Below are 24,331 nucleotides of genomic sequence, written 5' to 3'. Positions count from 1 at the left end.
CACTTACATATTCCATGGAGGCATACCTCAGGTGAACTCTATCCCACATATCCTGCCACAACCAATGCCCTACACAGGTAACCCTCTCCAGCCATATTTGCCAAAAGATCATTTCACCATTGTAGTTTTAACCACAGACCTGCACATTCCCAGAATTCACCTGCTTCTTCCTCCAATCCTCCCTCCAATTACATGGATAGTCCAACCAAGCTCCCCACCTCAGATCCCCTTCACAGACCAGCACCATAGAATCCCCCTCACATCACTGCACCTCTTCCATGCCCATCTACTGCTAACCACACCCTCTCACTTTATCAAACATATTTCCCATATGGACATCAGCTCACCATCCTCTAATCCCTTTTTTCTCCTGTTTATCTAACTTCCACACTCTATTTCTGTCAGTCTGATCAATTTGCTCAAGTCATATCAGTGAGGTCATGTAATATTTGTCCTTCAGTGACTGGTGTACTTCATTCAACGTAAGGTCTTCAAGATACATCCATTTTCTCCTGTGTGTTAATACTGCATTCATTTTTATAGCTCAATAGTATTTCATTGTATGTATAAACCACAATTTGCTTATCCATCCATCTTGATGGACGTTTGAGTTGTTTCCAACTTGTGGCAATAGTGAATAATGCTGCTACAAACATTGGTGAGCATATATCTGTTCATGCTCCTGCTTTCAATTACTCAGAAGTGGGATTGTAGGATCTTACGACAGTTCTATAGTTAACTTCCTGTGAAGCACCAAACTGTCCTCCACAATTGCTGCACCATTGTGCATTCCCACCAGCAATGGGTAAGTGTTCCCTTTCCTCCAAATCCTCTCCAACACCTGTGGCTACTGTTTATTTAATGCCTACCCATCTAAGAGGGGTAAGATATCTCGTAATTTCGATATGCATTTTCCTAATATGTGAATATCCTTTCCTGTGCTTTTTAGCCATTTATATTACTTCTTTGGAGAAGTGCCTATTCAAATCTCTTGCCCATTTTTTGATCTCGTATCCTGCCACTTGTTTCTCTTTTTATTTTTGAGATGTAGGATTTCTTTACATATGCTAGATATTAGGCCCTTATTGGATAGATGGTTACCAATATTTTCTCTCATTGAGTAGGCTGCCTTTTCACTCTATTGACAACTTCTATGAAGCACAAAAGTTTTTAATTTTAAGGAGGTCCCATTTTTCTATTTTTCTATTATTGCTCATGCTTTGAGTATAAAGTTTATGAAATCATTTCTTACTAAAAGATCTCATGGAGGTTTCCCTACATTATCTTCTAGGAACTTTATGGTCTTCACTTATATATTTAGATCTTTAATCCATCTGAGTTAAATTTTGTATAGGGTATGAGATGGTGACCCTCTCATTCTTTTGCATATGGATATCCAGTTCTCCAAGCACCATTTCCTGATGAGGCCATTCTGTATCAGTTAGTGCAGTTGGTTGCTTGTTGAATATCAATTGACCATATATGCAGGGATCTATATCAGAACTCCTGATTTTGTTCCATTGGTCAGTATGTCTATTCTGGTGCCAATATCATGCAATTTTGACTACTATAGCTTTGTAGTGTGTTTATAAACCTTTTTAAAATTCAGCATGTCGTTGGTTATTCAGGGATGCTAGTCCTTCCAAATAAATCTTGTAGTGAACTTTTCCAATTCAGTAAAAAATGCCATGGTAATTTTTATTGGAATTGCATTAAATCTGTAAATCAATTTGGATAAGACAGACATCTTAGTGATGTTTAGTCTTCCGATACATGAACATGGAATAGTCTTCCATTTATTTAAGTCTTCTTTGATTTCTTAAACAGTGTTTTATAGGTTTCTGTGTACAAGTCCTTTACATCTTTGGCAAGTTTATTCTAGTTATTTGGTTCTTTTGGTTGCTATTATAAGTAGAATTTTTTTCTTCATTTCTTCCTCAGGCTGCTCATTATTGGTGTACAGAAATGCTACGCATTTTTCTGTGTTGATCGTATAGCCTGCCACTTTATTGAACTTACTTATTAGCTCCAGAATCTTTGTTGTACGTTTCTCAGGACTTTCTATGTTTAGAATCATGTCATCTTCAAATAGTGAATTTTTTATTTCTTCCTTGTCAATTTGAATGCCTTTTATATTTTTACTTACCTAAGGTCTCAAGCAAGTACTGCTAACATAATATTTAAAAAAGCAGCAACAGTGGGCATACTTGACTTTTTCCAGATCTTAGAGGGAAAGTAGAGCAGTCCACCCTTGGATATGATGTTAGCTATGAGTTTTTTTAAATATACCCTTTATTGTGTTGTGGACATTTCCTTCTATTCCTGTCTTTTGAAGTGTTTTTATCAAGAAAGTGTACTGTATTTAATCAAATGTTTTTCTGCATCAATAGAGATGATCGTGTGATTTTTTTTTTCCTTTGGATTTGTTAATATGGTGTATTACATTGCTTGATTTTCTTATGTTGAACTACTGTTGCATACCAGGGACAAAATCCACTTGGTCACAGTGTATAATTTCTTTGATGTGTTGTTGAATATTATTAGCAAGTTTTCCTTTCTTTTTTTTTCTTTCTTTTTTTTTTTTGAGGATTTTAGCATCAACGTTCATTAGAGAGATTGGTCTATTGTTTCCCTTTCTTGTGGCATCTTTATGTGACTTTAGTATTAGGGTGATGTTGCCATCATAGAATAAGGTTGGGAATGTTCCCTCCACTTCTATTTTTTGGAAGAGTTTAAGCAGGATTTGTGTTAGTTCTTTCTGGAATGATTGGTAGAATTTACCAATCCTTTGTTAAGTTCTGATTTTGGAGGTTCTTTATGACTAATTCAATCTAGTTACTTGTGATTGGTATGTTGATTTCATCAATTTCTTATTTCAAAAATGTAGGCTGCTGTGTGTTTCCAGAAATTTATCTGTCTCATCTAAGTTATTCATGTTGTTGGCACACAATTTTTCAAAATATCCTATATGATACTCTTTATTTTTTGTGATCAATGGTGATAACCCTTTCTCATATTTTATTTTACATATTTGCATCATCTCTCCTTTATTCCCCTGTTATTCCAGCTAAGGGTTTGCCAATTTTATTATTATTCCCAAAGAACCAGCTTCTGTTTTGTTTGTTTTTTTTAAATTTTTTCTAGTGTTTTTTATTTTCGATTTCATTTAGCTGTGCTTTAATCTTTGTAATTTTCTTCTTTCTACTTGTTTTAGGATTAGTTTGATGTACTTTTTCTAATTCCTCCAGGTATGCAGTTAGGTCTTTGAGTTAAGCTCATTCTCCTTTTTAATATAGGCATCCATGTCTATGAATTTTCCTCTCAGCACTGTTTTTGCTGCATTCCATAGGTGTGGATACACTGTGTTCTAATTTTCATTTGTTTCAAGGTAGTTACTGATTTATTTTGCATTTTCATCCTTGGTCCACTGACTGTCTAAGTGTGTTTTTTTTTCACTTCCACATCTTTGTGCTTAATCTGGTTCTCTGCTGTTTACTGATTTCCAGTATCACGCCATTGTGGTCAGATGAATCGTTTTGTATAATTTCAATTTTTTAAATTTGTTGAGAGTTGTTCTGTGGCCTAACATGTGGTCTTTCCTAGAGAATGATCTATGTGCACTCAAGAAGAATGTATAATGTGCTTTATTTAGGTGTAATGTTCTGTACTACACTTAATACAGATCTGACCATTAGGTCTAAATCTTCTAATGTATTATTCGAAGTCTCTGTTTCTTTTGTGACCATCTGTCAAGATATTCTGTCTAATGGTGATAATGATGTATTAAAATTCCCCACTATAATTGTTGAGGCATCTATTTCTCTACTTAGTTTTTCCAATATTTGCCTCATGTATTTTGAGCTGCCCTGGTTAAGTGCATACATGTTTATGATTGTTCTTTCTTCTTGATACATTATGCCTTTTATTAATATAAAGCATAATTCTTTGTTTCTTACAATAGTTTTACTTTTAAAGTCTATTTTGTCCTATATTAATATAGTTACTCCCACTATTTTTGGTTATTGTTTGCATGAAAAATTGTTTTGCAACTTCCTTGCATTCCTGGATTTAATGTGAGTTTCTTGTAGACAACATATGAATGACCCATTCTGTGTCTCTTGATTGAAGTGCTTAATCCACTAACATTCAATGTTATTACTGTCAAGGATTTACTTATATTAGTCATATTTTCTTTAAGTTTTAAAATGTCATATGATATTTTTACTTCTCTTTTTATCTTTTTTAGTTATTCTTAGTAATAATCTTCTTTCCTATATTCTCCTCCAATCCTCTCTCTTCTGTTTTTTCTTTTAACAGACAGAAGTTCCTTTTGTATTTCTAAAGGGCAGGTTTTTTAATCCTACTTTTTTAGGTTGAATTCTCTAGAACCTAGAGATAACCAATTATATAATTATGTAATTTTATTTGTTTTACTATAATGATATAGATGTTAAAGCTTTACATTATTTAACTAAGTACTACTTTATCTTATATACAATGATATTCATTATTCATATTGCCATCTATTACATAAATTATTCTAGATTTAAATATTTTATTTCCTATTGACCTAGAATAGCTTACAATGAGAAATTTTTCCAATTGAAAAGTCTTTCATTTGGTATTTTGAATATTAACTTTTAAATGTGTTGCAAATTTTTAGATAATGGGTCCTTTAAATTAAACTTTGAAAAATTATTAAAATTTATGAATTATATTCAATTTGTACAAGAGATTCATAGAGGCAGGGGAAGAAATTTTCAAATATTAATATGAAATTACCAAATATTTTTTCCCAGTTTTCAAATCTGGGGAGGTAGTTTACTTGCTGGATTAATTAAATACTAGATAAGTTCATTATGCCATTTCATTTTATTCATTTATTCAGTAAATAATTTCTTGAATATTTACAATGTACCCAGCTATGTCTACACAGCATAGCTATTGGAAACTGAGGCACAGTGGCCTCACAAGGAGAAACATGCTGTCTCCATGGCTACACTTGCAACCTAAGGAATGCAGTAATTAAAAAGAGTCCCCAGCAAATGGGATGAAGCTGTTAAAGGCTGAAAGAAAAGATGAGCACATACCTTTTGTAGTAAATAGAACACTCAGACTTTGTACCTTGAGATAAGATTTTTTTTAAATTACTTAGACTATGGGTAATGTTGATAGTTAATTGCATGTTGCTGCTTGTTGTCACGTAGGCTATATGTTGCTGCTTGTTGTCATGTAGGCTCTGTGTTGCTGCTTGTTGTCACATAGGCTACATGTTCCTGTTTGTTGTCACTTAGACTGGGGTATAGAGAGAGCCCCTTGTAAACAATAAAGTTGTCTGAGAAGTCTCTACTCACAGACCCCTGAACCCAGCTCTCTCATTCTTTCTTTCTTTTTCGCTCTTTCTTTCTCTTTGTTTCCTTCTCCCTTTTCTCTTTCTTTCATTCCCGATACCCTTCAGGTCCAAATCTCTAACATCTGGTGCCCAATGTGGGGCCAAAGAAGTCAGTGAGTCTTCCAAATCACTGTCGGGAATTACAGAAAAGACCTCGTCAAGGGTCAAGTGAGACGCCCAAAGCAGAGTGACTCAAGTCTTCAAGATTAAGTAAGTAAGTAACATTTCCACAAAGTCATCAGGGTAATGGGTTATCAAATGGGACATGTGGAAGCATATTTGCAAATGCTAAAAACTTTACTGAAAGTTAATGGGGTGCCTGCAAAAAGTTTTGAATTGCTAGAATTGTTTGCTTTAATACAAAAGAATTGTTGATCAGTCAATTGTAAACTGTATGTTGGTATTGGTGTGATTTAATTGTTTTGTGTTTGTGTTTGTTCAATGTCAGTGTATATTTTGATATCTCCAGATGGTGGTATCAGAAAGAGCTCTATTCAAATGGCCCACAATTAAATAAGCACTTATATTAATACATAAGTTTAAATGTTAATAAGATTGCTACAATGATAAAAATTGTAAGTCTTGATTAATAAAATTACTATGTAAGACTTTTCATAAAAAATGGTTCTTTCCTAGATTGAAATCAATAGTTTTTCTTCACAGGATAAAATGAAGGATGTAAAACTTAAATGAATATTTAAAAAGGTTAAAAGTTTGTGGGAATGCTGACTGAAATTTAATAAGTTTTTTCTAAAAGGTGTGTTTTGTCCTAAAATAGAATGGCTAATTTTCATAAACTCTTTGGCCTTAAATGCATATGGCAGGTTGTAGAAGGTATTGTGGTAACTTTGAGTAAGGGAATGTGTTCTCTGAAGGTAAAATTTGTCTTAAAATCAAAAGTAATTATAAGAAGTCTAACAAAGCATTGTTTAAATTAAGGTATTTAAATGGCTAATTCCAAAAAGTTGTTATTAAATTAAACAAAACCTGAATTGATAATACTAATAAAAAAGGTAATTTTATAACAGGAAAACTTGTTGGCAGCCAGCCTCCCCTGCCAACTTGCTTCTAGGGGACTGTTTCTGGTATTGCATGCTACTAAGTATTTAAAGTAAAGAAACATTCATTATTTTAACAAGTTTTAGTGTTAATGATAATTATATTTTGGAAGAATTTACCTGGAGACAGTTTCCAAAATTGTTTCAGTAACTTAATGTATGTGAGATGTATGGAATGTGTTTTTATTGTTAAGGAAACAGGAGATGATTTTGTCCTAAGATAAAATGTTTGATTATTGGGAAAGAGTGGAGTGTGGGACAAAACCTAGGTGAATACTGAAGGTTTAGAAGGTTCATGGAAAAGAAATTTTTATGATTAAAGTTAAATACAATTTGATGGGTCTATCTATAAAGTTTTAAAAGCTTTAATACCAAGTAGTATACTGATGAAAAGTAAAAAAAATTGTTCTTCCTCAAAGTCTCTCAAGTCGTTAATCTGTTTTGGTAAAAGTTTCCTGAATAATCAGTATACAAAGAAAGTCTTTTTTATCGAAATAGCTTCTTGTGTGTTAACCTCATCATTTCCTCAGTGTTTGAAGAAGGGTCTTATCTCTTTTAAAGGAAAATAATGTTCAAACGTGCTTTCTCAAAAATCCTGAAAAATAGCCTTTTATTCCAAGCTAATTATAAGAGATTTGTTCTTTTACCTTGAAAGAAAAATTAAAGTAACAGTTGAGTTAATTTAATATGTCTATTAGTTGAATGGAAGGTTTTAAGTGTTATAAAATTAATAGGATTTTTTAACCCTCTGTTGATTAAAGTTGTATGAGTAAAAGGTTCAAATGAATACTTAAGAGTGTATAAATTTATCAATATTTCAACATAATATTAAACAGAATTACAATGTGGTTAATTATGGTTTTAACTATTATAAAAAGGTATGTGTCACAGAAGCAAGATATCATAAATTAAAATAACAACACTGCAGTATGCAGCAGTCCCAAATATTCCTAGTTTGTTGCAAGAGAATGTCCAGCTGTGTCACTATCACTTTGTTTTAAAACGTGCTAAGACTTTCTTTAGTATTTCCTTAGGCAAGTCAAGCCAGTCTGCATTCTCCTACCTGTAGAAAAGTGAACAATAGACTTTTGCAGTGTCCCCCACCCCCAAAGGCCGTGTGAATAGCCCAACCATCTGCCCTAGCCTTGTGGCAAAAAATCTGGCTGTGTAGAAGAAATCTGTGACTAAAATTCTACTAATCACAGTATGTTAACCAGTAATCCTCTTTTCAGAATGAAAAGAAACATCAGAGACACTATCTTATCTTAAGAGCCTGAACCAGGTAAACAATTGGGACCTGCTGTGGGGTCCCTGCTGCTCTATCATATTCTTCAATGATGTTTAGTTCAGTAAAACAAAACTATACTCTCTGCTGTAATTGATAAAGTGCAATGTTTTCTCATGTTAATAGAGTATGTAATATTGTTGAAGTGCTAAAAATCTTTCATTCCTCATTTAGCTCAAATATTAAAACTATTGTATGTATTAATTGGGTAAAGTCCTTCATGGAAGTAGGAAAGCCTTCAGCAAGCTGCTTTAAATAATAATAAAAGGAAGGTAAATTGTGGACATTGACTTAGCCTATGAATTGGACATAGCAAGCACTAATATTGGCTCTGGGTGAGTTAGTGGCAAAAGCAAAATTCTAAACAAGTAACCCTTGGGTTTTAATCACAATTCTAAAAAGAAGCCAAAAGCAAAATATAAAAAAGCAATTGTGTGCAGCATAGGAGGCCCTGCTAAAAGTGAAAGACTTAAGCCAATAGTGTCTTGCCACTCTAGAGACTGCCATCCCTATCCAGGGGTGGACTGCAAATACTAAAAGCAAGACAGAAATGATGGCATTATAGTACCAAAGAACCAACTGGCAAAAGCTTTATTCACTTTCAATAATGCCTACTAAATGACACTATGTGTTGAATAAGAATAAATAAAAGGTATTATGTGACTCAGCTGAATATCAGCCAATATATTGGAAAGATGTACTAACTAACACTTGGCAAAAGGGAAAGGTTAAAGTATAGGGGAGAGGATATGCTCTTGTCATTACAGAAGACAGAGAACAAATTTGGCTGCCAGCTTGATGGATTAAACCATGAATAGAGGAGAAGAAAGAATTTTGACAAGGATTTCTCCTCTCTGATCATATTAATGGTAACTCTGGGTCATACAGGTGAATATCATACTTACTGGGAATATATTGCTAACCCACCTCTAGTATGTGCTCTAACATGGAAAGACCCATCATTTCCTGTATTTTTGAATAAAATACATGTGTTTCCTGGGCCTATAGATGACAGACTACCCTTACCTGATGAAGAAGGGAAGGAAGTATATAATCTTACCCTTCCTTTTGATCATAGATCATTATTATTGGAAAAAGTCCCCCTTGCATGCAAACAAAAAATCGGACTATGGTTATCATGAAAAGTAATGGTACAAAATTATTAATAACTTTGTTTCCCTCATATAATTTTTTCATAACTAAAAAGCAAAATTATAATTGTCCACTCTGAGAACCTGAAGAGAAAGAGGGATGGCAGGACTGCCACATAGGAAGATGGTCTGTCATTTTTAATGATTCCCATGGAATGGTGTGGGAAAGTGCTCCTATGGAGGCCCCCAAAGAATATAACAGCAGATTTATATGGTATGGACTTAACAACAAAGGTCAACAAGTTAGTAATATGCAATATACTTTTTCAGAACCTCTATTCTTGGGTGAACAAGTGGCATATTCTAACAATTTTACTATTTGGAAATGTAAAGGAAAATGGTTACCAACCCCTTGAATTAATGACACCTATAATCTTAGTATACAAAAAATCTTGTGGAAAGTATTTCTTGGAATTGCCCCTACTTATGAATGGATTGCTAATTATAGTCAAACAGGTCAATATCTACAATTAAATCAAACCTATCAATTGAAAGCCTGTGTCAGGGATCCTTTCGTATTCATTACTGGAAAAATAACTATAAAAGATAATGCCTTGTTTTATAAAAATGGTGCCTTGTATATATGTCAGTCAGAAAGTGTGTTGTAGGGCAGAGAATACCATCACAATGGCCAGAAGACAACAAAGTATATGGATTCCTGTCCAAATAAACTGAATATGGCAGTCATCACCTGAAAGTCAGCTCTTGCTTCACATAGTGCAAGAAATCCTGAAACGGACAAAATGATTTGTTGGACTCCTAATAATTAGTATAATGGGACTAATTGGAATCATCACAGCTGCTGCAACCACTGCTGTGGCTTTGCATGAGACTGTTCTGGCTCAACAGTATGTGCATGATTGACATAAAAATGCTAGTGATTTGTGGCATAGCCAAGAGCACATTGATGAACAGTTAAATAATCAGGTTAATGATTTAGAATCTGCTGTTTTGCATATTGGAGATCAATTGTATAATTTAAACTTGTTAAGGGGATTGAAATGTGATTGGAATGAAAGCAACTTTTGTATTACCCCTCTTGCCTATTCATCCAATATAGAATAAAAAATTAATAATTTGCTAGGCCATAAAAGTAATCTCTCTAGAAATAATAGTTACAAAGGAAAATACAGGACATGTCGCATAATCAAATTGATGTAGCAAATTATAAGGATATTTTCTCAGATAGGCTTGCACATATTAGAAAATTGAACCCAGCTAATTGGTGGAAATCACAGCATTTCCTGTCAGCTTTAGGAATAGGGCTAATCATATTTTTTCTGTTGCTCATGATTCTTGCCTGTGCCGGACAGTGCTTTTGAAGAAAATTGCAAAGCATAACAGCCATGGGACATGAAAAGCACTTCAATAACTTCCCCCAGTCGAAGAGCTTGGCTGGTAGTCAATGATGGGTAAGACTCTTAGAGGAGGGCAACCTAAGACAGGCACCATCACCTCGACTAAAACAAAAAGGGGAAGATATTGGAAACCGAGACACAGTGGCCTCACAAGGAGAAAAGTGCTGTCTCCATGGCTACACTTGCAACCTAAGGAATGCAGTAATTAAGAGTTCCCAGCAAATGGGATGAAGTTGTAAAAGACTAAAAGAAAAGATGAGCACATACCTTTTGTAGTAAATAGAACACTAAGACTTTGTACCTTGAGATAAGATTTTTTTAAAATTCCTTAGACTATGGGTAATGCTGATAGTTAACTGCATGTTGCTGCTTGTTGTTATGTAGGCTATGTGTTGCTGCTTGTTGTCATGTAGGCTACATGTTCCTGCTTGTTGTCACATAGACTGGAGTATATAGAGAACCCCTTGTAACCAATAAAGTTGTCTGATGAGTCTCTACTTGCAGACCCCCTGATCCCAGCTCTCTCATTCTTTCTTTCTTTTTCACTCTTTCTTTCTCTTTGTTTCCTTCTCCCTTTTCTCTTTCTTTTATTTATGATACCCTTCAGGTCCAAATCTCCAACATATAGCAAAAATAAAAGTACTAATATTTGCTTTTTGGAGGTTTTTCTCTAGCTGTGAGATACAAAGAAACACATAGAAGTACAAGATATGCCATGTTGGAATGGGAAAACTACTATAAAAATTGAAATGTAAGATGGAATAGGTGCTAAGAGATTCAGGGCATGGGCAAGGGCATGATAAAACAATCAGAAATAATGTGTTCAGGTCAATAAAATGCCGGCATTTGATAAAAAACTTGAAGGAGGGAAGTGTTAATCAAAACAGGCACATGGAAGGAAAGAATATACAAGGAGAATGCCAGTATAAAGGTTCTGTGCATGGGAATGGATCACACAGTTAAGGAAAAAATGAAGAGGTCTAAAAAGAGTTGCATTCTATTGCTTTGTGTGTGGGGAGGACTGGGGGGAGTAATAAGCAACCAAGAACATGTATATGATGTTGTCTATGGAGGGGATGGATGGAGTCAATTGGGCTTCTTCTCATAAAAAATAATTTTCAGGGAATTGTTCAGGGAGAATATTACATGTGAGCAGCTCAAAAGATGTGAAATATGGAGTCATGAAAATACCTGGGATAGTGAAGTTCAGGCAAATGGAATTGTATAAAGAACTTCTGGATATTCATTATTTTTGTGTTCCTTTATTGCAATGTTGTACATCACTTTATTTTATTAATGACAGTTTTAGAAATATATTGTGTTTGGTATTTTGACTCAAACTGATAATCTTTGTCTTTTTCAGAGTAATTTTTCCACATAATAATACAAAATTAAAATTTTCTTTAATATATGTAATTTCATTATGCTAATATTTCGTTACATATATCAATTTCAAATATTTGGTTCTATTCCCAGTAAATGGCTGGCTCACCCAAAAACCAGATTTTAAATCAGCCCATCAGCTTTGTCAACTCCCTATTCTTATGCCCACTAATTTACTCATTGCTAAGCAAATATTATCAGTAATCTTATTAGGAGATGTAGACTGCATCAACCAATGAAAATTTCCTCCCAGTGTCCTCCCTTTTTCTGACTGTAAAATCCCATTTTCTTTTTGTTCACTGGAATTCCTCTCTATCTTGTGGTGATTGGAATCTCCCCAATTCATGAATTGATTCAATAAAACTTTGAGATCCAAACTAATTTTGCTCAAGATTTTTTAAAACACTTTCTTGTGCTATCTTTCTATTGGTTGTCTTTAGTAAATTGTGGGTAGCTGCTTTATTGACCTTCCACCAGTCAAATATCCTATGAAAAATATAAACTTCTTCTATACTACTTTCTCAGTTACCCTCTAGATTCTTGACCTCATTTTTTAATTGACTGTTAATCTTTTAGAATATGTTTGAATTTCCATATATTAAAGATTCTAATTCAATCCACTCATTTTATTTTATCAAATAATTTTATTTTACAATAATTCCTGAAATACTTCTTGACATAAAATTATTTAAAAATCTTTTTTTCATATTGATATGAAGGTATCTTAAAATTAGCTAAGTAGAATTTATACTCAGTACAAATGGCTAACAGAAACATTGTAAGGACAGCCAACACAGCAGGCTGTAGAAAACCATCATTAATTTGAAGTCTGATATATCAAACATGTCTTAAATTGAGGATTTTTATCAGCATATTTAAAGGGAAAATATCTAGGCAATTTCAAACACTAGGAGATGATCATGCAGTATGGAAGAGAGCAAGAGGGTTGGGAGAGTCACAAAAGAATGAAGAAGAGGAAAAGAAATACAATGATGAAAGAGGTTGTTGATATGAGTGTGTGGGAGGAATGGGGTGGGGTGTGTGTGTATAAGGGAACTTCTTGTATTTTTTAATGTAGCATTTTTTATGATCTATGTATCTTCAAAAAATATAATTTTTAAAATGATAGCATAGGGAGTGGGGTATATTGGAACCTCTTCTGTTTTTAAATTAACATTTTAAAAATTAACTTTAAATAAAAAAGAAATGCATGGTTCATTCTGGAAAGATTGGTATTATTGGGGGACTATAGGGAAAGTGCAGAAAAAGAAGCTAGAAAAGAGATGGGGGGTATAGCTGAGCCAAATATTAAGAATCTACTAAGAGGACATTTAATATTTTTGTACAAATAAAATACATTATTGCTTCTTATGATAAGTAATGTGTGGTATATTTTTACTCATACAGACACAACAGCAGGAAAATACTAAATTGAAAAGAAGAGTTAAATAACATTTTAATATTAAATAAATAAGTGTACAACTACTTTAACTTTCTATAGACAATTTTCTAAGGAAGAATACATATTTAACGCAATTGAGAAATAAAAATAACACATCCAAATTAGAATCAGGAAATATAAATATGGTTTGAAAGCCTTATATTTTCACATAATTCTAAAAATTTAGCATTGCACTTAGAATGAATGAATGAAAATATCTGGAAGGAAAAGAAATGAATACAATATAATCAATTTAATAAATCTCAGAAATGATGAAACATTTTCAGGACAACTAATCTTAATAACATACTGTGACTGGAAGGGAAAACCTCATAATATTTAAATCAGAAGTGAGTGATTAGGTAGATAGTAGCTTCTATATATCCCTACAATAATGAACTTTCAAATTTCATAGGTTGTCCATTATATGTATTTTATAATATAAACTATTATATTGTAAAATAATGCTTGTAGGATTCAGATCACTGTTAAATAGAAAAAAATGGAGCAATTAAAAAATAAATGTATATGTTTTAATGCATACACACAAATCTTATAACATGAACTACCTACGGTCAATCCCAAGTGTGTCCATTCTTTTTATAGGAGATTTCTTTTTGATATATGAGATATGAGAACTTCCTAACCAGTTAACTTGAATTGTTTTAGTCATAATATATAATTCTCTGTATATTTATTTGAAATCCTAACCATTCAGAAAATATATCATTTAGGAAGGAATATGTCCATAAAATTCTATGCCATATTAATATATATGATAGTAAATAATTATAAAAATAGTATTTTAAATAAGCTAACATTTATTGAACACCAGTATGTACATGGCTGCCCAAATACCATAAAAAATACAAACATGAGTTGATAGAATTTTTGACCTTGATGAATTCTTACTGTTTTCAAAAGCAAACAAAAACAAGAGAAAATTACCATTATAGAGCATTTATATATATATATATATATATATATATATATTTACCCACCTATAAATACATTCTTACATGAGCCAAAATGTGATCGATATTTATTTTCATGTTTTATATGTTCTATATTTGTTAAAATCTGTGAAGAACACAAATATGAATGAGGTATTTCTGTTCTCAAGGGGATTACAGTAGTATTGGAGAGAGAAAAACATTGACAGACACACGTAGATACACACATTTTATTTTAAAACTCCCTCATCAAATTTAGTTTCAATTCCTTTCAATAAATATTTCAAAAGTGATGGCGATGTGCCTGCATTGTCGGTAAGCAGACCAGGACAGTGTTTCACAACTGCTGGAAAGGGAAGGACAGAGAGATGAAGAAGCCAAAACAACTAACTGTAGGTTACTGAATCTTCTGGCTGCAAGAAAGGGCTCCTCTTCCCCACCCCTGAGATATTCAGCGGGGGTAAAAAACCTTGGCTCATTTCAGCTGACTGAAAGGGGAACAGATATCTTCCTCTCTGTCAGCTGTAACATGCAAAAAGGGAGGGGGAATCAGGGGACTTTATTCTGTGAATTTAGCCAGTGTATCCCACTTTGAATCTCAGCTCTGGCTAGACAGAAACAAAGGAAAACTGAGATACACATTTTTGGAAAAGTGGGCCAATGGGTGATATCTGCTGACTGGTCTGGAAATTACATGCACCAAAGCTGTTTTTAGAGCTCTCTTTACCCAACCTCTGGGAGAAATTCTACATCCCATTAGTGAGTCCATGGCATGACTTTGATAGCTTAAGCTGGGCAATTTAAAAAACGTAGGATAAATTGAAACAAATATCAAAGAAGACCTGTGAAAAATTAATAATAGGCAAGAGAGAGAAATTGGACACCAGAGTAAATTCAGCAACATATCAGATGCCTAGGCATCAGAAAAAAATAATTACAAGCCATACTAGGAAATAGGAAGTGGTGACCCAGACAAAGGAACATATCAAAGATCCTGAAGCAATTCAGAATTTAAGACAATTAATCAATGATAATCACACAACTCTCCTAAATCACTTCAAAGAATTTACAGGAAATATGGTTAAAGAAATAAAGGATATTAAAGAGACACTGGGTGAGCATTAAGAACAATTTGAAAGTCTGCAATGAAAAGTTACAGACCATATGGGAATGAAAGACATGATGGATGGGATTAAAATTACATTAGGCATATAAGAGCAAATATGAATTGCTTGAAGACAAAATTAGTGATTTCTAAAACAGGACATCTGAACTGGAAAAGTCAGGAGAACAGAAAGAAGAGAATGGAAAAAATGGAACAGTGCCTCGGGAAATTGGTAATAATGCAAAACACAAAAACATATGCATTATCCCAGAAGAAGAAATTGGAAAAAGACATGTATTAATCAGCCAAAGGGGTGCTGATGCAAAATATCAGAAATATGCTGACCTTTATTGTGGGAAGCAAAGGCACAGTGATACTGTTTCCATGGTTATTCTGTTAACACAGGAATGCAGCAATTAAGCCTTTTGGGTCAACAGGACTGAAGTTGCCTGGGGCAGGGAGAAATATGGGAAAACACAAAACACACTTTGTAGTTTGAAAGAGCACTAAGACCTTGTACTCTGAGATAAGATTTTGTAGTCCTGCAGCTTGTAAGAATTTTTACTGTATAGCTGCATGTCATCATTTATGCTTAAAATAGCTTGAGTTTATATAATTCCATTTGGAAATAATAAAGTTGTCTATTGAGCTTCATGAGTCAATGCTCTCAGACCCCTTGATCCTAGTCTTCTCTTTTTCTTTCATTCTCGATACCCTTTGGGTCAACGATTTCCGACACTTTATAAAGGATATATATGATATAGTAGCTTATAGTCACAAGACCATAAAGAGTAATTTACTTTTCTCACCAAAACCATTTTGGAGAACATGGTGGGAAGTTTTGGAAAGTGTTCTGGCTTCCTCTTCTTCCTAAGTCTCCCGGCCCCCAGCTTCTTCTGATCTTGGCTGTAGGCTTGCCTAAGGCTCATCACTCTCCCTGGGGCTCATTTCTTTCTGAACTCAGGTGCTTGATTCTCTATACAAGGTCAGCTATAGACTATCAGGCTTATTTCTCTTCCCAGGCTGTGTGTATGGAGCACTCTCTCTTCCCATGAATCTGTTTCTGTGTTCTCCTTTTCCATGTACATTCTTTCCTGTCTATGATTGATCATCCATTTATATAGCCCATAAAGTGGGGGGTTGGGGACTCAAACCAAGTTGCCCTAATGAGGTGGTCAAATAAAAGCCGTAATCTTGATTTAATAAAGTAAAAGTGAAGCCACTATATCTAATACAATCTAACACACCCAGAGGAACAGATCATTTTACACACATAATCCAATATCTATTTTTGGAATTCATAAACAATACCAAACTGCCATAGGGCAGAAAGAATATTGGAGGAAATAAGGACTGAAAACTTATAAATCCTTATGAAAGACATAAATATCAATATCCAAGAAAGATAATGCACTTCAAACAGAATAAACATGAATAGAGCTACCCCAGGACACCTACTATTCAGAATGTCAAATATCAGCTACAAGGAGAAGATTTTGAAAGCAGCAAGAGAAAACAGCAAAGCTTCAAATACAAGGGAAATTCAATAAGTTCAAGTGCCAACCTCTAATCAGAAACCAAGGAGAGAAGAATGTTGTATGATGTATTTAAGGTATTGAAAGAGAAAAACTATCAGTTAAGAATTCTGTATCTGGTAAAGCTGTCCTTTATAAATGAAGGGGAGTTCAAAGTCTTCACAATTAAAAATTGATGGAATATGTTACTAAAAAATCAGAATTACAAGAGATACTAAACTGAATCCCACGAACTGAAGAAAAGAAGAGTGAGAGAATTGATAAGGGAGAGTAAAGGGTAAGAAAAAGTTAGACAGAAGTATGATATGATAACAGAATACCAAATGTCAAAATGAGTGATGTAAGTAAGCAATTCACAAAGGCAGTGCTTAGACAGAAATTTAGGGCCCTCAATGCTTCATTAAAAAAGAAGAAAGAGCTAATATTGTTGATCTAACTGCACACCCGAAAACACCAGAAAAAGACAGCAAACTAATCTGAAACCACCCTAAAGGAAAGGAAAGATCAGAGCAGAAATAAATGAAATCAAGAAGGAAAAAACAATAGAATTAACAAAACTAAAAGTTGGTTCTTTGAGAAGATCAACAAACCTGACAAACCCTTAGCTAAACTGACAAAGATAAAAAGAAAGAGGACACAAATAAATAAAAAAAGAGAGGGGGGTCATTACCACCGGCCCTGTAGCAATAAGAGAGAACATAAGAGGATACTAAACTGCTGTGTGCTAAAAAGCTAGAAACTGTAGACAACATGGACAAATTCCTAGAAACACATTAATCACCTCCACTGACTTTAGAAAAAAATAGAAGACCTAAACAAATCAATTACATGTGAAAAGATTGAAACAGTCATCAAAATCCTCCCAAAGATGAAAAGCCTGGGACCAGATGACTTCACAGGTGAATTCTCCCAATCATTCAAGGATGAACTCATACTTTTCTTTCTCAAGCTCTTCCAAAAAATTGAATAGAAAAGAATGTTACCAAACTCATCCTATGAAGCTGACCTCACCATAATACCAAAACCAGATAAAGATACTATGAAAAAAGAAAATTACAGGCCAATAGCTCTAATGCATATAGGTGCAAAAAAACCTGAACAAAATACTTGTAAACAGAATCCAAACACACCTTCAAAGAATTATACACCATGATCAAGTAAGTTTTATCCCACATATGTAAGGGTGGCACAACACATGACAATCAATTAGTGTAATAAAACACATTGATAAATTGAAAAAAAAAAAACACATGTTCCTCTCAATTGAGGAAGAAAAGGCATTTGACAAAATACAGTACTCTTTCTTGATAAAGACTCCCCTAAAAATAGGAATACAAGGAAACTTTCTCAACATGGTAAAGTGCATATATGGAAAACCTACAGCCAGCATTGTACTCAATGGTGAACTACTGAGAGCTTTCCTGCTAAGATCAGGAACAAGACAAGGTTGTCCACTTTTACCATTATTATTCAATATTGTCCTACAATTTCTACCTAGAGTAATAAGGCTAGACAAAGAATAAAAGATACCTAAATCAGAAAGGAAGAAGTAAAACTTTCAGTATTCATTGATGAAATGATCTTATATCTAGGAAATCTTGAAAAATCAAAACAATGCTCCTAAAATTAATAGATGAGTTCAGCAAAATGTCAGGATACAACGTTAATATGCAAAAATCAATAGCGTTACTATAACTACTGATGTGCAAACTGAGGAGGAAATCAGAAAAAACAATTCTATTTATAATAGTAAATAAAACAATCAAATATTTAGGAATGAATTTAGCCAAGTACATACAGGACAGGTATTCAGAAAACTACAAAACATTGCTAAAAGAAACCAAAGATTTAAATAAATGGAAGGACATTTCATGTACCTGGATTGGAAAACTAAATATCATTAAGATGTCAGTTCTACTCAAACTATTTACAGATCCAATTCAACCCCAGTAAAAATCCCAACAGCCTTTTCTATAGAAATTGAAAATCCAATAATCAAATTTATTTGGAAAGGTAAGGGGCTCCAAATAACCAAAAAGATCTTCAAAAAGCAGACAAAGATGGAGGACTCTCACTTCCTGAATTTAAACATATTACTTAGATACAGTGGTAAAACGAACAAACAAACAAACAAACAAACAAAAAACCCAACATGGTACTGGCATAAAGAATGACCAATGGATTCAAAGAGCAAACTCAGAAATTAACCCTCATTTCTCCGGGCAAGCGATTTTTAAAAAGGCTGTTAAGCCCACCCATCTGGGCCAGAACTGTCTATTGAACAAATATTGCTAGGAGAAAGAAAAAAAGACCCCTATCTCAACTCTTATACAAAAAAATTGACTCAAAATGGATCAAGGACTTAAATATAAAAACAACAACCATAAAACTCCTAGAAGAAAATGTAGGAAAACATCTTCAAGATATTTTGTTATGTAGTAATTTCTTAAATCTTTTGCCCAAAGTATGAGCAACAAAAGAAAAAATAGATAAATGGAAACACATCAAAAACCAACACTTTCGCACCTTAAAAGACTTTGTCAAAAAGGTGAAAAGGCAGAGGACTCATTGGGAGAAAATATTTGGTAATCACATATCTGATATAGATTTAATATCCATGGTATATAAGGAAATCATTCAACACAGTAATAAAAAGACAAATTATCCAATTAAAAAAATGGGCAAAAGACTTGAACAACTACTGTCCAAAGAAGAAATACAAACAGCAAAGGAGCACATGTAAAAATGTTCATCATCACTAACGATTAGGGAAAAACAAATCAAACTATGACAAGATATCATTTCATATCTGTTAGACAGCAGCTATTAAAAAGTTGGAAAACTAAATGCTGGAGAAGATGTGGAGACATTGGAATGCTTATTCACTGTTGGTGGGAATGTAGAATGGTACAGTCACTGTGAAAGATGGTTCAGCAGTTCCTAAGAAAGTTGAATAGAGACTAGAATATAAACCTGGCACTACCATTGCTATGTATATACCAAGAAGAACTGAGAGCAATCTCATGAATAGATACCTGCACATGGATGTTTATAACAATACTATTCATGATTGCCAAAAATTGGCAACAACCCAGGTGTTGGTCAACTGACAAATAGATAAACAAATTGTGGAGTATACACATGATGGAATATTATGCAGCAGTAAGAAGAAACAAATTCCTGAAACATATGACAACATGCATGAACCTAGAGGAAATTATGTTGAGTGAACCAAGCCAGACAGAAAAGGACAAATATTGAATGATTACCCTATTATGAACTAAATACATTATGTGAAATATGAATACGAGTAGAATTGCATATGTAAGACCATTTTTCTTTAAAGCCGAACAAATGTAAGTTAATAGAACAGAATATTAATATGAGACAAAAAAATTATACTAAGTAAAGGACACCAGACACAGAGGACTATATATTGTATGACTCCATTTATATGAAATATAATATCAATCAATTTATAGAGATGAAATGAAATTAGTGATTATGTGGATCTGAGAAAGAAATGCTAAGGGATGTGGAGTCTTTCATTCTGGAGTATTGAAATTGTTCTAAAATATTTGAGATGAATGTATAACCCTGTGATTATACTAAAAGCCATTGATTATATACTTTGGATCAAATAGCCAGAAACACCAGCTATGCACCATGGGGAAGCATACAGAGATTGAGAGGTGAGGAATTCTCTCGTTTGTTTGTTTTTTGTTTATTATTATTATTGAAATAATGAAAATGTTCTAATAATAACTGAAGTGGTGAACAAATATGTGATTATAACCAATATCATTGATTGTACACTTTGGATGAATCATATGCTTTATTAGTATGTATCAATAAAATCAATTTGTTAAAAAATCAATATCATATCTAAACACTCACAGATAAATTATCAACAATTTTTCCATTGCAGCTAAATGTCCCAACATTTTAAAGAAATTTCTCTATTAGTCAATGACCCCAATAGTGCTTTCACCTCACTGAAATAGTCCAATCTTTTTAGTAGTGTTGTTATTTTCTTTATACTTTCTTTTCTGCTTTGCTCTCAGGCTATCAGGTTACCACTTCTTCTGTTAGTAAAATTTGGGAGTATGCTTATATTAATCTCCTATTACTCTTCCCTCAATCAACTAATAGCTGAAAAAAACAGAACTCCTAGTTATATTAAGCATCAATTGAAACTTTTTCAGAGTTTATTGTGTGAGGCAGGTTACATATTGTCAGAACAGTATAAATTTCACACACTGCTAAGAAGTCTGATAAATCCAATATGCTTATTCAAACACGCATTCACAGGCATACACAGCACAGAGAGAGAAGCACAACATAATCAATTTACAAAGAAGCCCTTTAAAGCAGCTAAGGTCAGGCAAGGAGAACACATGACAGGCAATGATCTGGAGGGAGGGGGGGACATTTTGGAAGGTGAAGGGTGGGAACATATCAATTATGTTTGGCTTCTCAAGTAGTACAACCAGAAGGAAAAAAAAATCTACAAAGTGTGAAAAGGCAAAAAGAAAAAAATAATTCTATATCTTGTGTAAATATTTGTGAAAAACAAGGATGATAACGGAGACATTTTTAAAAGAAATAAAAGCTTGGAAATTTGCTGCCCAAAGTCCTGCAGTACAAGAAAAGTTAACAGAAGTTCTTTAGCCTGAAGAAAACCAAGTCAAAGGAAATACTGAAACTATACCCACAAAAAGTGAAAGGTGCAAGGCATGGGAAATAAATGTAATTTCTGTAAAAGATAACTGTGTGCAATAAAAAGTAGCACCATTGACTATGGGGTGCAGTGATGCTCAGAGATGAACTTACCAGGTGCAATGGATGTGTCATGATGATGGGAGAGAGTGTTGCTGTGGGGGGAATGGGGGGCGGGGGCGGTGGGGTTGAATGGGACCTCATATTTTTTTTAATGTAATTTTAAAAAAATAATAAATAAATAATTTTTAAAAAAGCATTGTATATGTGTATGTATGTGTATATAGAAGTAAAATATAGGGAAACAAAGGCTAATGGGGCAAGGACTAAATGGAATTAGGCAATTTTACAGTACTTAAAATTCATGTGGAGGTGTGTATATTTCTTTATTCATTAGAAAAGTTTAAAATTTTCAGAAAAATCATGCAGAAAGTATAGAGATCCCATATAACCTCTTCATAAATGCAGTTTTCCCTACTATTAGTACTTTGCATCAGTATGGTATTTTTATTACAACTGATGAAAAATATTGTTCAAATTATACTTTTAGCTGTGTCCAAATGTTTATATCGATTTCACTTGGTTGCATTGCACATTTCTATGTTTTAAAAATATTTATTCTAGTAACATATATACAACATTAAATTTTACATTTTCACAACTTGCAAATATACAGTTCAGTGGTGTTACTTATATTGTGTTGTATTACAATTAACACCATCCATTATCAGACTTTTCCATACCTGCAATCATAATATCTGTGTCAATTATGCATTCTTCCCTAAGGCTGGCTATTAGTGATCCTTAATCCTTGGCTTCTCCATCACATGGAGATACACTGGGCTATTCAACCCTCACATGACCTTGATAAGCTGTATTATGTTTTCTAATTTTGTTTTTGAGTATTCAAATCATTTCATATAAGTGAGCTCATACAATATTTATCCTTTGGGTCTTGTTTATTTCGCTCAATATGAGGTGTTCAAGGTTCATGCATGACGTCCCATGTCTCAGAAACTCATTCATTTTTATGGATGTAATAGTCCACTGTCTATACCACAGTGGATTATCCATTCATCAGTTAATGGACACTTGGTTTGCTTCCATCTTTTGGCAATAGTGAAAAATGCCACAGTTAATGTTAGTGTGCAAATATCTGTTCAAGTATTTGCTTTCAATTCTGGGTATATATATGGGATTGCTGGGTCATATGTTAATTCTATATATAAGTTTCTGGGGAGTCGCCAAACTGTTTTCCACAACAGCTGCACCAACATCAACTTGCATACCCATCACAATGAACGCGTGTTCCCATACTCCACTCAAAACTTATTTTCTGCTCATTTAATAGCAGACATTTTAATGGGTATGCAATAGTACCCCATTGTAGTTTTGAGTTGCAATTCTATAACTGCTAATGGTGTTGCCCGTCTTTTCATATCACACTGGCCATTTGTGTATTTTCTTTGGAGAAATATCTATTCAACTCTACTGCCTATTTTTTAAGCTAAATTTTTCTCCATTTTGGCTATTTCTTTCACTATTCCAGATTATAAACCGTTATTCTGACATATGATTTCCAAATAATTTATCCCAGTCTGCAGTATTTTTAACTTTCTTAATAAAATCTTCTGATGTACAGAAGTTTATAATTTTGATGAGTTCACTTTTGTCTATTTTTTTTTCTTTTGTTGCTTGTTTTTTTTTGGTGTAAAGGCTAAGAAACCATGACCTAACACAAATTCATGAAAAATTTCTTTATGTTTCCTTGTAGGAGTTTGCCTTATTTTCCTGGCTGCTAAAATTAATATAATATGGGTTGGCCTAAATGATGGGAATTTATTGGCTCACAGTATTAAGTCTGGAAGAAGTCCAAAATTAAGTCATCAGCAAGGTAATTTATTCTTCCCTAAGGCTAGCTGCCAGTAATCCTTGATTTTTCTAACACATCACAACGCACGTGGCTATGTCTTCTCCTTTTTCATCTGTGTTCTATTTACTTTCATCTTCATCTAATGCTTTCTTTCTATGCCTGAGTTTCAATCTTCTTATAGAAGATTTCAGTAATCAGATTAAATCCCACAGTGAATCAAATAACCACACCTGACCTAAATATAACATCTTCCAAATGTCCTATTTACAAAGTATTCATATCCACAGGAATGGATTTAGATTGAGAACATATTTTGGGGTATAAAATATAACTCTTTATAAATTTTGTAGTTTTATAATTTTGCTTCATATATTTATGTATTTGATTCATTTTTAGTTAATTTTTGTATATGCTGAGAAGTAGTGATTCTTATTCAAATTTTTGCATGTAGCTATCCAGTTTTCCCAACACCATTGTTGCAGACTATTCTTTCGCTATTGAGTGGACTTGGCAACTTTTTCAAAAATCACCTTGTCATTGTCATGAGATTTTATTTCTGAACTTCCATTCAAATCTGTTCGTCTATATTTCTGCACCTGTGCCAGTATCATGAATTTGAATACTGTCACTTTTTAATAAGTTGTGAAATTGGTAAGTGCTATTCTTACAGTATCCTTCATTTTAAACATAGTTTTGTTTATTTGTGAACCCACACACTTCCATATAAATATGATGATTGACTTTTCCATTTCTGCAAAGAAAACTTTGTGAATTTTGATTGGGACTGTGTAGTACCTAAAACTCACATGGGATAGAATTGACATCTTAACAGGATTTAGTATTCCAGTCCTTGTGCATGGAATGTACTTGCATTATTAGGGATTTCTTTGATTACTTTCAGCATTGTTTTTTATTTTTCTGTGTAGAAGTTTTATATGCCCTTGGTTAAATTTAATTCTAGATATTTGATTTTTTAGTTGTTATTGTAAAAAAATTTAACTTAATTTTCTCTTCAAATTGTTCATTACTGGCATATTGAAACATCTCTGAGTTTTGGGTGCTCTGCCAGTTTGTTGAA

This window comes from Dasypus novemcinctus, chromosome 10 (assembly GCF_030445035.2).
Source record: "Dasypus novemcinctus isolate mDasNov1 chromosome 10, mDasNov1.1.hap2, whole genome shotgun sequence".
Taxonomy (NCBI): Eukaryota; Metazoa; Chordata; class Mammalia; order Cingulata; family Dasypodidae; genus Dasypus; species Dasypus novemcinctus.
The sequence above is the reverse complement of the archived record's forward strand: the minus strand, read 5'-3'. Positions refer to the sequence as shown.